This window comes from Lactuca serriola, chromosome 4, assembly GCF_051521515.1.
Source record: "Lactuca serriola cultivar US96UC23 chromosome 4, Lser_US96UC23_V15, whole genome shotgun sequence".
NCBI classification, from domain to species: Eukaryota; Viridiplantae; Streptophyta; class Magnoliopsida; order Asterales; family Asteraceae; genus Lactuca; species Lactuca serriola.
The window spans coordinates 226935931-226950174 of NC_136411.1; positions in this window are offsets into that span (position 1 = coordinate 226935931).

Genomic DNA, 14244 nt, shown 5'->3' on the forward strand with positions numbered 1-14244 from the left:
TAATATTCTCTGAAACCCCGAAGTAACCTCCAAAAATCGGGACTAAAGAGCTAAGAACTTTTAGAGAGGGAATGAATTATGGTGTGAGAAATGAGGTGCTCTAAGCTGCTATTTATAGAGTTCCTATAGGGGATGCGCGTCGTGCCCTGGCTTGGGGGCATGGCCCTCCACCAAATTCGTGACACGTAGCACTTCCATAGTGGTTCGTCGTCGTAGGTGGTAGGAATAGATTTTCATCTTCTAAAAATCATATTTCTTTCATATGAGCTCCATTTTCGACGTTCTTTATATCCACGTATAGATATCGACGAGTACTACAACTTTCATTTAGACTCAGTTAACAAATTTGTTGGATTATGTGTCTAAGCCTATAACTAAATTAGAATAATCTTGAATTATTAGCAAATTACTTTTGGGTTGCCCTAAAACCTAGTAATTGAAAAGGATGACTTTTAGAGAGAGAGAGAGAGAGAGAGATTGATTTATTAATTTATTATGTGATTATTAAATTAATTAGAAATCAAAATAAATAATTTATTAATGTATTATGAGAATAATATATTAATTAGAAATTGTATTGTTTAATTATAAATTAATCATAAATTAATTGGAATGAATTTTGGAATTAATTGGAATAATTAAAAGTGGAAGGACTAAAGATGCAAATATTCAAAAGATTGAACATTAACCAATTCTAAAACCTCCTTAGGAAGGGGGCACGGATCCTAGAGGTCTTCTAGGGTTTCCTTGGGCGTTAAGGGTGCCTTGGATTTCTTAGGGAGGAAGTTAAGGGATTATGGCTTATCTTAGGAAACTGCCTTATCCCTAGCTCCTTTAATCACCTATAAAAACCCTCCATGGGGTTCTAAATTTTGGCCATCCCTATTCCTCAAGTCAAAGCCGAAATTTTACTTCTCCCTCTCCTCTCTTTTTAAGTCTCTTAGTTGCTAGGGTTGGGTGTGAAACATCAAAGACACGAGATTTCTGGTTCTTGCTTCCAAAAGCTTTGAAGAAGGGTTTGTAATTTGTTTACCATAATAAATGAAAAGGTATGTAATATTACTTTTTGAATTCTAATTTCTTTAGGGTTTTGTAATTTGATAGTTCATAGTATGTTGCCTTTATGTGAAAGACATAGATCCTTTTAGGTTGCATGTGTCCTAATCATTTAATTGTTAAATGCTTTTCTCTTTAGTGCATTGTTGTTGTAACCTATGTTTTCCATCAGTGGTATCAGAGCATATGGTTGTCTTTCATCTAATTGCACATTAGTGAATTAAACAAAAAAAATTTGTATTTTGTATCCCACGACATGAGAATTTGTGCTCATGACATGAGATCTGATAAATTTGATTTTTTTTTTATTTTAATCTCCCTAATCTGTTTTGTATGCTTATTATTTGGTAATTATTTGTTTTATATATGCCAAATCCGAATTTCCCTATATATTTGATAATTAAATAAAAGCCTATAAATTAGGAGACAAATCATTGACTTGATTAATTATTTAATTGATTAATATAATTAATTTGAAATGTGTAAATGATTAATTTAGATATTAATTAATTTTAATACTTAATGTCAAATCCATAGTATTTTAAAATTGTTTAAAATACACCGTATACTATATATATATATATATATATATATATATATTGTAAGTCCCCAAAATTAAGGATCCAATTTAGTAATCAATGAAGTTAATTGCAATTAGATTTAGATTGAGAAGAAGAAGAAAGTGAATCAAGCATGCACACATCTATATCATATAAATGTCAGGTACACCTTGGGAAAACACACACATACGTCACTGACTTCTAGCAAAAAAGTACAGACTGACACACCTCAGTTGCTATAAATAGTACTCCTCCTACCAGCACAAGAGTGTGCAGCCAAGCACATGTGTGCGGCCGCACATACACACGTGTGGCAGCACACATTACATGACTACAAACAAAACACTACAAAATGACACAATTAACTATACAAAAATGATGCCTAACTCAAACCACAAATTATGTTCTTTCAGTCTCCCCCTTGGTTTGAGACTAGCATAGTCTTGTCATCATTCCTTGGTTTGAAAAAACAATTTTTCAATGTGTCAAGTACCATGAGTCTTATCTATACTTGAAATCACTTTTCAAGACAAAACAAAACTAAAAGAAAACTTAGCACACAAATGAAAACAGAAACAAAAAATATTTTTGGATTTTTGATTTTTCTGAACAAGAAATAAAACAGAAATAACATTATTTTTGGATTTTTAAATTTTTCTGATTTTTCTTTGATTTTTAATTCCCCCCTAATATTTAAATTAGAAGAAACTATGACAAATTTAACAAAAATAAAAATGATATCTAACTTTAAGAGAGATTTGGGATCAAAGTTTTTAGACAGCCTTTATCCACTTATCGGTACCTTTCATATTCACATCTTTGTCTGGTCGATCGTCGGTATTGTTGTCCACTTAAACACGAAAAATTGTGACAAATTTAGGACATACTATTTGTTACAAGACAGGTGAACTTAAGTTCCTAAAAATTATATCTGATCCTAATTTCTTAGATACTATATCTTAAGGACCATTCATCTGACAACGACCAGGGATATTGTTATCCACCTAAATTGAGCTACCATTGCCATGTTTGCAGACTGATTGTTTGAAGATGATCCTCTGTTGTTGCTGTGAACGTACGTTACTGGCACCATGGTTCTTTTGGAGTTTTCTCGCTGATTTGGTTTTGGACATTCCCTCGCAAAGTGTCCTGGTTCATGACAATTATAACAACACAACTTTCCTTTGCTAAAACCCATCTTTTTGTCTGAATTTACACCCCAGTTGTTCTTTCCAGTCTTTTTTGAGAATTGTTTAGCCCTGAATACTGCCATTTCCATTTGCCAAGTAATATCCATCTCTTCCACATCTTCAGGATGAATTTGATCAAGATCAGTGAATGAAAGTTGTGGTGAGAGCTCTCCAACAACAAAGGCATTGTAGCAGTTCACCAACCCAATAGCTAAAGCTATATTTTCCTCCTTTTCTTTTGCAAATGAGCTTTGGGAACCAATTCCATGAGATTGAATTAAAACATCTGTGGAAGGACTAACACTAGAACCAGCTTGAGATATGGTTTGAGGGATTTGAGTTTGTTGCATGTTAGGTATGATGTATGGTATGTTTTGATGGACTCTATGAGGTTGAACTTGAGGAACCTGGATTTGAGTATTTTGAAGAGTGGTGAAGCTTGAAAAAGCAGTGTTGTTATTTTGAAGTCCAAGATTGGCTGTAGAGTATGAATTGACATGATTGATTTCTCTTTGTTTATCATCAAGATCGCAAGCTTTGATGATTGCCATTGTTTCAGACAGGCTTAAACGATTCAGATCTTTTGTCTTTTTAATCACCGAGACATTCATGTCCCATGATTTTGGAAGAGAATTTAGTAACTTCTTGTTGATTTCAGATCTAGTAACCATCACTCCTGCGGAGCTCATTTCAGTGGTTAGTGTGATAAATCTTTGCAATTGATTTTCCAATGTTTCTCCCAATACATAGTTAAACATGTTGAATTTTTGTCGGAGCATGTCTTGTCGACTTTGCTTCATGTCTTCATTTCCTTCATAAACTTCTATGAGTGCTTCCCATAATGCTTTTGCTGATGTATACTCACGAAATCCTTGTGCTATTTCCGGAGACAATGCCATAGTCAGTGTGGCAAGAGCCTTTTCTTGTTCTTCAACTCGTTCAAAATCATCATCAGTGTAGTTTTCAACTTGTTTGTCAATTACCGTTCCATATTCTAAAGTAGAAGTAATCCGAATTGGTCCTCTCAAAATGCTTCTCCAAATTTTGAAATCCTTCATTTTGATGTATTTTTCAATTCGATATTTCCATTCAGGAAATCCTTCAGCTGATAGCAATCTAGGAATACGAGTAGTTGTTCCCATTATTGCATCCAAATCTTGATGAACAGTCATGTTTTTAGATTCCATTTAATGATCCAATTTAGTAATTTTAAACTGCACACTAATACTCTTAAACACACACTCCTTAACCGCACACACTTATCAAGCCGCACACTGAATTGAGCCGCACACACCAATCTAACCGCACACTAAACCGACAATCACTTCAACCGCACACACCTTCAACCGCACACACCTTCAACCGCAAACACCTTCAACTGCAAACTCTCAGCCGCACACGTACCTTAACAACAAACCTTGAAAGTCAGCAGCAAACCTTCAACAGTTGGCAGCAAACACTCAAAAAGCAACTTCAATTGATACCAAATTGGCTCTGATACCAATTGTAAGTCCCCGAAATTAAGGATCCAATTAGTAATCAATGAAGTTAATTGCAATTAGATTTAGATTGAGAAGAAGAAGAAAGTGAATCAAACATGCACACATCTATATCATATAAATGTCAGGTACACCTTGGGAAAACACACACATACGTCACTGACTTCTAGCAAAAAAGTATAGACTGACACACCTCAGTTGCTATAAATAGTACTCCTCCTACCAACACAAGAGTGTGCAACCAAGCACATGTGTGCGGCCGCACACACACACGTGTGGCAGCACACATTACATGACTACAAACAAAACACTGCAAAATGACACAATTAACTATAAAAAATGATGCCTAGCTCAAACCACAAATTATGTTCTTTCATATATATATATATATATACATATATATATATATATAAAATTAAAAGTTTAATATATACTATATGTTTAAGACAAAGTCAGTCAAATCGCTAGTACGCCTCATTCACGAAGTTATACTATAAGGAGAGTTTAAGGAAGGGCCTATAAAATGACCGCCATTGGGTATCCATTCTTACCCACCGCTCTCTTATATGGTGGAGGGTCGTTAGTCGAACAGATTTGATAGGACATAATCTCATTAATAAGTATAATTATATAAAAGTAACTAAACCTTTTTAAAATCCTACTCTTAGTTACTTTAGGTAAATTGTGAAAAGTATGCTAATCCCATGAAAAATGTACATCATGCTTTATATGTCGTTAGAAATGGTATGTAGATTATGGTCCCGGCTCAGGAGCAGTTACCGAGCCAATCGATGCATGGACGTGGGAGTTCATCTCATTGGAGATTACTCGGGGTATTTTGGATTGGACCTTGATGGTCTTTGATTCAGTCGAGGAAGGTACTTTGGAGGTCTTGGTTGGTCATCTCGGGGCCTTTTAGGCCGAGATTATAGCAAGGCAGTTGGGGGCTTATCTGGAGCCCAAGGCTTGTGGATCCCTAATATTTTTCAGGAAGGAGGATCTTATTATTAGTTCTTGTCATTGGTATCAAAGGGGAGTTTTGCACCATGTCCTTAGTATGGTCGGGGTAACTCAGGCGGAGGAGGTCAGGATTCCTTCAGGTGATTTTGCGAGAATGTCATCTTCTGTTTTCTTTTGGGTTGTTATCGGGAATTTTTATTGCGTTGGAATTTGCTTGGGTTTGGGTAAGTTATATCTCGGGTTGGTTCTCTTCTATTGTATGGATTATATCATCAAGGATTGTGATATTCCATTCTTCATGCCAGGAGTCTTTGATGAATCTTCAAAGGGTTGTATTTTGTTGGACGAGTTCTCACGTGTTCAGTTGTTGATCCATGTCTTTGTTAGGATCAACCCAGGGGTGTTGTTTGGAAGATCTTTTGTCAAGGTTCAGTGGTTTTATCATCTATTTTGGTCAAGGTTCAGTGGATTCAAACCCTACCATTGCTTGGTGAGGAGCGGTAGCAGGAAGATGATGGTGTCAGTTTCATGAGTTGTTTGTTCATTGGAAGTTTCAGGGGAGTTTTATATTCGCATGGGTTGTAGACGGTTATAATTAAGTGAATCTTTGTGATTAGAAGTTGGGGTGAACACTCGTCAATTCAAGGAACGGGTTGTGGTTTTTAGTCATCGCATAAGAACTCAAGGAATTTGTAAGGTATCATGGGAAGTGATTAGATTATCAGAATGGTTAAGGTTTCAAGAGTATTCTTCAGGATTTCAGGAACTGGGCGATTATTGAGTTTGGCTAACAATGGAGCGTTAGTATCGATTAGTGCAGGTCGTAGGCAGTTCACAATATATGAGGTTAATGGGTTGGGAACCCATCAGGTTTAAGGGATGAGAGAATTTTGTCGAAACTAAGTGAGGGAGAATTGATCAAGTTTTGGGAAGTCAGGAAGGGTGTGAACTAGGGCAAGTTTTACATCTTGGATTGGAGGAGAGACGGCTCAAGTGGGTGTTTATTTTGAGGAGGGGTAAGTGGGAGTTTAGGAAACTTTCGACCGCTGGTCGGCGCCTTCTTTATTATGCCTAGAAGGCTTGTGGTTAAGTTCAGGTTGAGGGATTCAGAATTCGTAGTATGACCCGAACACCTGATTAGATGCAAGTTTCGGCTCAGGATGTGTGGGGTTGTGATGGTTAAGGTGTGATAAGGCCATGGGTGGTAACCATGGTCGGCTTGAGGCGTTGTAAAACTGTGATGGGATCGTAGCATTCACCAGCTTGAGGTAGACTATCGTTGGAGGTGGTCATGAGTGAATAGGGGAATCAGTTCGTGCCTTGGGCACGTCGGCCAGGCTAGTCGAGGGGTATTCTCTGTCTAGGGTTGAGGACTATTGTGGTCCGAGGCGGAGTCGGGTCTGTGTAGCTCTAGATGGGTGGGGCCCGTGGGCGAGGCTGCTCTGTGGTGTAGTTGGGTGGGACCCGTGGGCAAGATCGTGTGACTATAAAAATACAGGTGGGACCTGGTAGAGACTGTTGGTTCGGTTTCGGATCTTGAGTTGCATGATTAAGTGGGTGGTCAGTGTGATGTAGAGGGGTTATAGGTCGGGTAGCCTTGTTATTTGGACTCTTAGGAGCCTGGTGATTGGACCAGGTACGAGACTGGTAGTCTCAACGATGGTTTGGGAACCTTTATCTCGGTCCAATGAGGGGTTGTCATGAACCAGAAGGTTTTGGGTGAAATTCAAGTTCATCAATACTTTGTGATTTTGTCGTGTATTAGTTCTATTTGTGAAGGGCATCAAGATAAGTCAAGGCGGTATTAATGATTTGGATCTCATGTGTGGAGTCGTTTGTTATTCAGAGAATATGTTAGGTCACTTTAGTTTGGCTTAAATAATCTCAGAGTAAAATATTTGACCCTATTGCGCAACTCTCGTTTGAGTCTAACCGTTGTAGGGATGAGTCTTCTACTCAAAGGATTATCTGAGCCTTTTGCCAAGTATGAGTATTTCGCATCAATAATAGTTAGTGATTTTGTATCCTTTTGAAGCATCAAGTCAATCAAGGGTGAGAAACATTTTGTTTAAGTCTAGGCTTCAATGAGGTTGTGATCTAGTAGTGGTATAGCATGGGCGGCCTGTCGGGGAGTCAGACCATCTCGAGAATTTAGATTTCAGGTTGAGTAGAGCTGGCTATTTTGCAAGGGATTATTTTAGGTTGATAAAGGATTCATTCATATTCGGGTTGGAGATCCTTACTAAGGTTGATTTCGGTAGCTTTGAGAAGGTTGTTGCATGCTCAGGGTTGTGATTGTGTCCCTCAGGCTGTCAGGCATGTCAGGGTTGGTAATGAATGATTTCGAGGACAAAATCGAATTTAAGTGGTGGAGAGTTGTAACACTCGGTTTCGAATTGCTTCATTTTTCGGGGTCGTGGCCTGATCATCAGTTATTATAAGGCTTAGGTCCTCAGGGAAGAAATTTTTAGACCCATTTGGATGTGGTTAATGTTGGTTATGTGATGAAAGGGTTTGGTTAGCTTTAGAGCCCAAGGGTATTGATAAAGGCGTTGGTTTGAGCCTTTTATGAATTTTGGATTTTATTTTGGTTGATTTTCAAGCTAAATAGAGTTTATAGAAGTGTAGGGATTCTCTTTACCTTTCCATGGATATAAAGAACGAAAAAATCAAAGTTATAATAAAGAAGTTATGACCATTTAAAGTTATAAGGGTTTGGGCCGAACCGGGTACGCGGGGCGTATGAGATGTGTGCGCATGGCGTACTTGGGTAACATAGATGCGGGATCACCTATGAACGTGGGGCGTTCCCCAAGGGAACGTTGGGTGTTAGTCTGGACAGATTAAACTCTAATTTTTGGATCTTGGACCCTATTTAAAGACCTTAACTCACCTCCAGCCCTCATTTCCTTTAGCCTCCATCCTCTTTAACCCTCAGAACGAAACCCTAGCCTCCATTTGAGTATTTATTGAGCTTTATTGTTGTTGAAGTGTGTTTTGGTGCTTGAGGAAGAAGAAGGAGTTTCTTGAAGAGTCACTGATTGGATTGTAGCTTTTGGAACCTAGCTTTATAAGATATATCTGTCCTTTGGAGGTGTAAAGTCGTAACCTTGATGGTTTTCCCATATGGATTTACTTGGGTCTTGAGTTGTTATCTTTTGTACCTTGAAGAAAAGAAACTTGGTAATCAAGCCTTGGTTGGAGTTGAGCTTCAAGATCCAGAATCTTCATCGCAATTGCAAGCCACTAGAGGTACAAAGTTCTCATCTTACTGCTTCTTTATCATAGATCTAAGTTAGGGCTTGAATTATGCATGTTATGGTCTTTTGAGGCTATTTGTGAGTTTAGGTCACTCCAAGAGCCTAGGATTGTATATCTTTCCTGTTTCGAGTTGGATTTGATATAAAGTTGGAGTCTTGTAAGTCCCCAATCTGCTTGTGTATCAATCATATCCGTTTGATGGTGCGGAATCCCAATCAAACGGATGATGTCAGATCAAATAGAAGATAAAGAGGAGAAGAAGATGATGAATCTTGTATGTATTGATATGAATGAAGATCCGGATACAAGATTCATACACACTAACACACACTCTCTTTTCTCTCTCTAGAACACCTTCATATACACACACATAAGCTCCCCTATTCTCTTCTGTTCATCAATCTACTCCTCACCCCTAACACCTATATATATATATATATATATATATATATATATATATATAGGCTTGGTGAACATGGGCCGTAAATGGGTTTACGTCCGTAAACCTCTTCACAGCCGTAAACACAACCGTAAACACGTATACGGCCGTAAACACCAAGCTGTTTACGGTCCAAGACACAAAAATACATTTTCCTAGAAAAGTAAAGTATAAACCATATTTTTCACCAACAATCTCCCCCTTGGTTTATAGCTTTCTTTTCTTAATTGACCCAACAAGCTCCCCCTAAAAAGTAGCTATCTTTTCTTGTCAATCTTCATCGAGAGCTTGGCTTCAACATTTATCTTCAATTTCTACATGGCATCAAGATGAACATATGAATCTTCAATGAATGACTTCATCTTGAGCAGTTGGGCTTTTCTTCAAAAATTTGACTTTAAACGCACATTGGGTGAGGAGGCTTGATGTACTGATTCTTGAAAGATAGCGCTTTTAGCTTGAGAGTCTTTAGAGAGAAAAAATATTCTGGATCACTTCAGCAGGTTTAAGATAGCAGCAGACTGATTGAGGAGGCTTCAATGCAATCCGTCACATAATCTTCAATTTCAGCTTCACCTTACTTCTAGGGTTGAAAGATTTAATGTTGAAAGAATAATCTTCATTTCTTGCTCCTTCGAATGAGAATTCTTCGATGATCACGGATGAAACCTTGGCTCAGAAAATCTTCGATACAGTCTCCATGAGTCTTATCTATACCTAAAATCACTTTTCAAGACAAAACAAAACTAAAGAAAAAAATTTAGCACACAATATTTTTGGGTTTTTCATATTTTCTGAAAATAATAAAACACAAACAATATATATATATATATATATATATATATATATATATATATATATATATATATATATAAATCCACACTGTCAAGGAAAAGTCCGTACATCAAGGAAAAGTTAAGCCACAGTTTTAGATGCATATTAATTTAGTGTATCCTGTAGGTTCCCGTGTTTATCTCACTGCTCAATCTACCCGAGCGTCGTATGGTCAGTCGAAACAATTTTATCTAAATCCACACTGTCAAATCATTCGTGCCAACCAGCACATTGAACACAGAGTCTAGACAATTCAGATTCAGTCCTTTACACATGTTTTAGACTGCCCATTATCACATTCTTGATATCACTTCCCAAACAATACTAAAGAAAAACTATAAGAAAATAAAAAAATATCTTCAAAATGAATCAGATTAAGATAAACTCAGGAGTATAGAGAAGAAAACTCAAACCGTAAGTCACCGATTGAATTTGCATCAAGAAGGTCTGAGAACAACATGCATAATCTCAGAACAGATCCGAAAATTCTTCATGTCGTTACGTACAAACCCATGTGATCCATTCGTTTCTTCTCTTCCCGCAACAAATACATAATCTCAAACGAAATTCCGAGTGTTGTACAGTTGAGAGATGCCTCCTATCATGTGCTTGGAACAGCCACTACCAACAAACCGAAGTCTGATGACATGCCTCCATAGCTACTCTGACACAGAGCGGGATCATTTGGTCTTTGGAACCCAGTCCATTTTGAAATTGGGTTGACCTTTGTCATCTATGCAAGATACATTCTCCCACGACATATCCTGCTTATCACAAACAGAAGACGAAGAAACAGTAGAAGCATTAGAAGATTTGGGAGATTGAACCTTTGGTACCTATCTGTAGTTGGGTTTAACCCATTTCTTTTTCGATCTGATGGGTGGCTCAGTACTTGCTTTTGATCTGAATGTCGGCCGTTGAGATGACTTTGACCTAACCGGTCTTTGTTTCACTGGAGCATCTCTTGGATTGGGCTTCTTTGCCGACATTCCCTTCTTGCCCTTGGGATTCGGATTCTTGGCCTTGTGGGTTTGATTCTTGGCCTTCTGCGCATTCCAGTCACCATTGTCTGAATGTGACCTTGAGGGGTTTCTTTTGAAGTATCTCCCTCTTGGCACGTTCTACCAACCTTGTGTATAGTAGGGAACGTATGCGCGATTAGGACAATTTCTGGCAATGTGTCCAGGTGTTCCACAGTGAAACAAGTCTTTTTCTTCACTGTGAAGTTGTTTCTTCCTGCCCCTGGTGGTGTTTCCTTGCTTTATCTCTTATTGTCCCCACAAAAATAATTACACCAGACACTCTGTTTCACTGGAATTGGTGGCCTGTATTTCTCAACAGCAGGTTGATCAGAAGCAGTTGAGTTCGAAGCAATTGATTCAGAGTTCAAGGAGGTGTTGGTTTGTTCAATGGTGTTCTCCTTGTTCTCATCTTCCGCTACTTTACCTGCACAGGAAGTAAAAACATTAGAATCTTCAACCAGAATACCTCCTGACACAAATCCAGTTGGTTTGCCATATTGAAGATGTGCCTCCTTGTCAATTTCTTCCTGTGTCATATGTGACAACCGCCAAAATTCGAGTTAGTTCCATATTTGAATAAACTTAGTTGCACATATAGGCACTACACATACTAGACTTAGTAACTAGAAGCTAAGTTATAACCTACTAGAAACTTGGAAACAATTAGAATCAATGAATAGTGTACTTAGATTTCACATTGATATGTGAATTCTACTACTACTTAACTGTAGTGACTATCCATATTTGGGTCACTCTTTGACTCGAACACCTTTTCATGAATCATATACACCCATCATGCACTTGACCTAGTAGTAGAAATTATGTCAAAGTCTCATAGAAACTTAAGTTAAATTTGAAGACTAGGACTAGTATACTTGATTCCACAATTTCGTTGGATCTCGGAATCACTACATAAAATCCCAATAAACCGATAAAAAAATATTACAAACATTATTTCTAACTTGAATAAGAGTTATGAAACTCTAAAATAGTTTGAAGTCTCAAAATTTAATTAATTTTGATATCCAATGACTTACAAACTCTCAAAAACCTTAAATGCCCTAAAAACCCACATTTATAAACTTTAACATTAAAAATTCTATAAAAATAATTATGAAGCTTCTAATATTATCTTATAATAATTAAATTATGAAAATGTATTTAAGGAAATAAAATTTAACTCATTAATATTTACCCTTAATTTATGAATAAAAAATCAAGGTTTATGAATAAAAACTTGATTTTATTGCACATTTTATAAAAGAGTTTGATATTTTTATAAAAGATTTGAATTTTAATAAAATAGAAGAGAGGGAAACCCTTTCTTATCCTCCAAAACCGGCCACCCTCTTTGTCACACCCCAAAACCAAGAACGGCGGAAACGTTCCGGGGCGGAGGACGTCATGTACAGTATCACAAACAATGAATAATAGTAAACAAGCAACAACATCATCCGTTGCATTAATAATATAATTTCATACATGTGTGTTCTGTCAAAGTTATAGACACCAAAAATATACATATCAAAATAAAAGATGAGTCTTGAACGAACTCCATCTTCGCAAAAGCCTGGCACCTGTACCTGTCTAGTGGTGACCTGAGAATACAAGTTATTTTGAAAGCGAGTATCAGCTTAATGCTGGTGAGATCATACGTATATTAGTGTCTGAGTTTGTATGAAAACGTTGGTAAAATGTTTCTGTAAGATACTTTTGTATAATGTTTGGACTCTCCTAGAAAACCCTATGTTTCCTACTAACTGTAGCCTTCTACCAAGGCATCTAGTGTCTGTGCGTATGTCTCTTGAAAGAGTGTGTGTTTTCCCCAATTCGGACTATCATTAACCAAAAATTAGATTTTACATTACCGTGCATCGTGTGAAAATTCACGAAATGAATGTTAATGGGAAAAATGAGATAGTACTATGGTGTAGTGTCGTACTACGACCGTACTAATTACCTTAAGTCTAGGGTAATCTTTATAAGTACTGTAGTATTTGTAATAAGTGACTACCTCTGTACTCCTATTGCCTTATTTGAGGGATAAGGCCTAATGTGATGGCTAGACTCCAGGCTAAACGCTCCCCTGTCAAAGGGATTTTGGGACCTTTACACGACGCTTGCCTGTATGCAAGCTGTGAACATCCACATTACTATGATCATGTATACCCGATATAACTACCACAATGCGTTGTGATTCATCGGTATAGTTAGATCTTGAACTTACCTAGTGATGTCTGTCCTATCAAGTATATGTAACCGCACTCATGTAAACGAATATAAGTAAACGTACTCATGTAAGCGAAATCATGTAACACATATCTATGTAATAGTATAGTAATGTACTGTAATGTTCTACGTGTGCTAGCTGTAACGAATGTTCTCTCTCTATCTAGCAAGTATTGACTCATGAATGAACTGACTCATTGTATGTTTCATTGTTCTAGTAATAATAATAGTCTCCTCTTGTGCTACCCCTATGGTAACTTACTGGTGATGTACTGGTACGTATGAACATGGAAGTATACCCTTGCTACCCAAGAGTACCGAATGAACTGAAAGGACCTTTTATGACTATATATGTACACATGATATATAACTAATATTTAAATGACCTTCGGACGGGTACCCGATATCCCACCAGACCACATCTCAAGCGCAAAAAGGAAATAGGGCGGGCTGGCCTTCCTAAGCTTTTTAAACATTGCTTATATAACTATACATACCTAGACATGCAATTGATAATAAGTAAAACGGAGTTTAAGAAAATGTATTTGATAAGTATAAGAACTTGTAAATAGTTTGAAGCAAAACAGTTTGATAAACAATTTGAACAATAGGGAAATCACTGGTTTTGTAGTTATTAATCACATGTGATTGATGTAATAACTATAAGTATTTGACTTGTATCCCCCCATAAAGCATTTAAAAACATTTAAATAATTGGTTAAGGGGTATGAACTCACCTGTAGATGGTGGTTTGGATGAACTGGACGGTGTAGGATTGTTAGGTGTCAAGTGAGGACTTGTACACACACTACGATCCTAATGAACATATAATCATACGTATATGCACTCAATTAGTCTTAAATTACTAATTGATAATTTTAAGACATCCTAGAACATAATAAACACTTTATATAAGTGTTATAAGCCCTAAGGATTGCATCTAAGCTATTGTGGGACAAGGCACTTGGGTTTAGGGTTCCAGAGGACCCTATACTTGAGTTTACACTCCATATAACCTCACACATGGAGTTTACGGTTGTAAAATCTTGAGTTTACGGCCATAAACTCCAAGACTTAATGTCCTTGGTTGTTTTGAGGTGTTAAATGATCCCTAGAAGCATTCCAACTTGGTGGTTTAATTCTTGGAAGGGTTTAGGGCATAGAAACACTCCTTTGAGGAGTTTACGGCCCCAA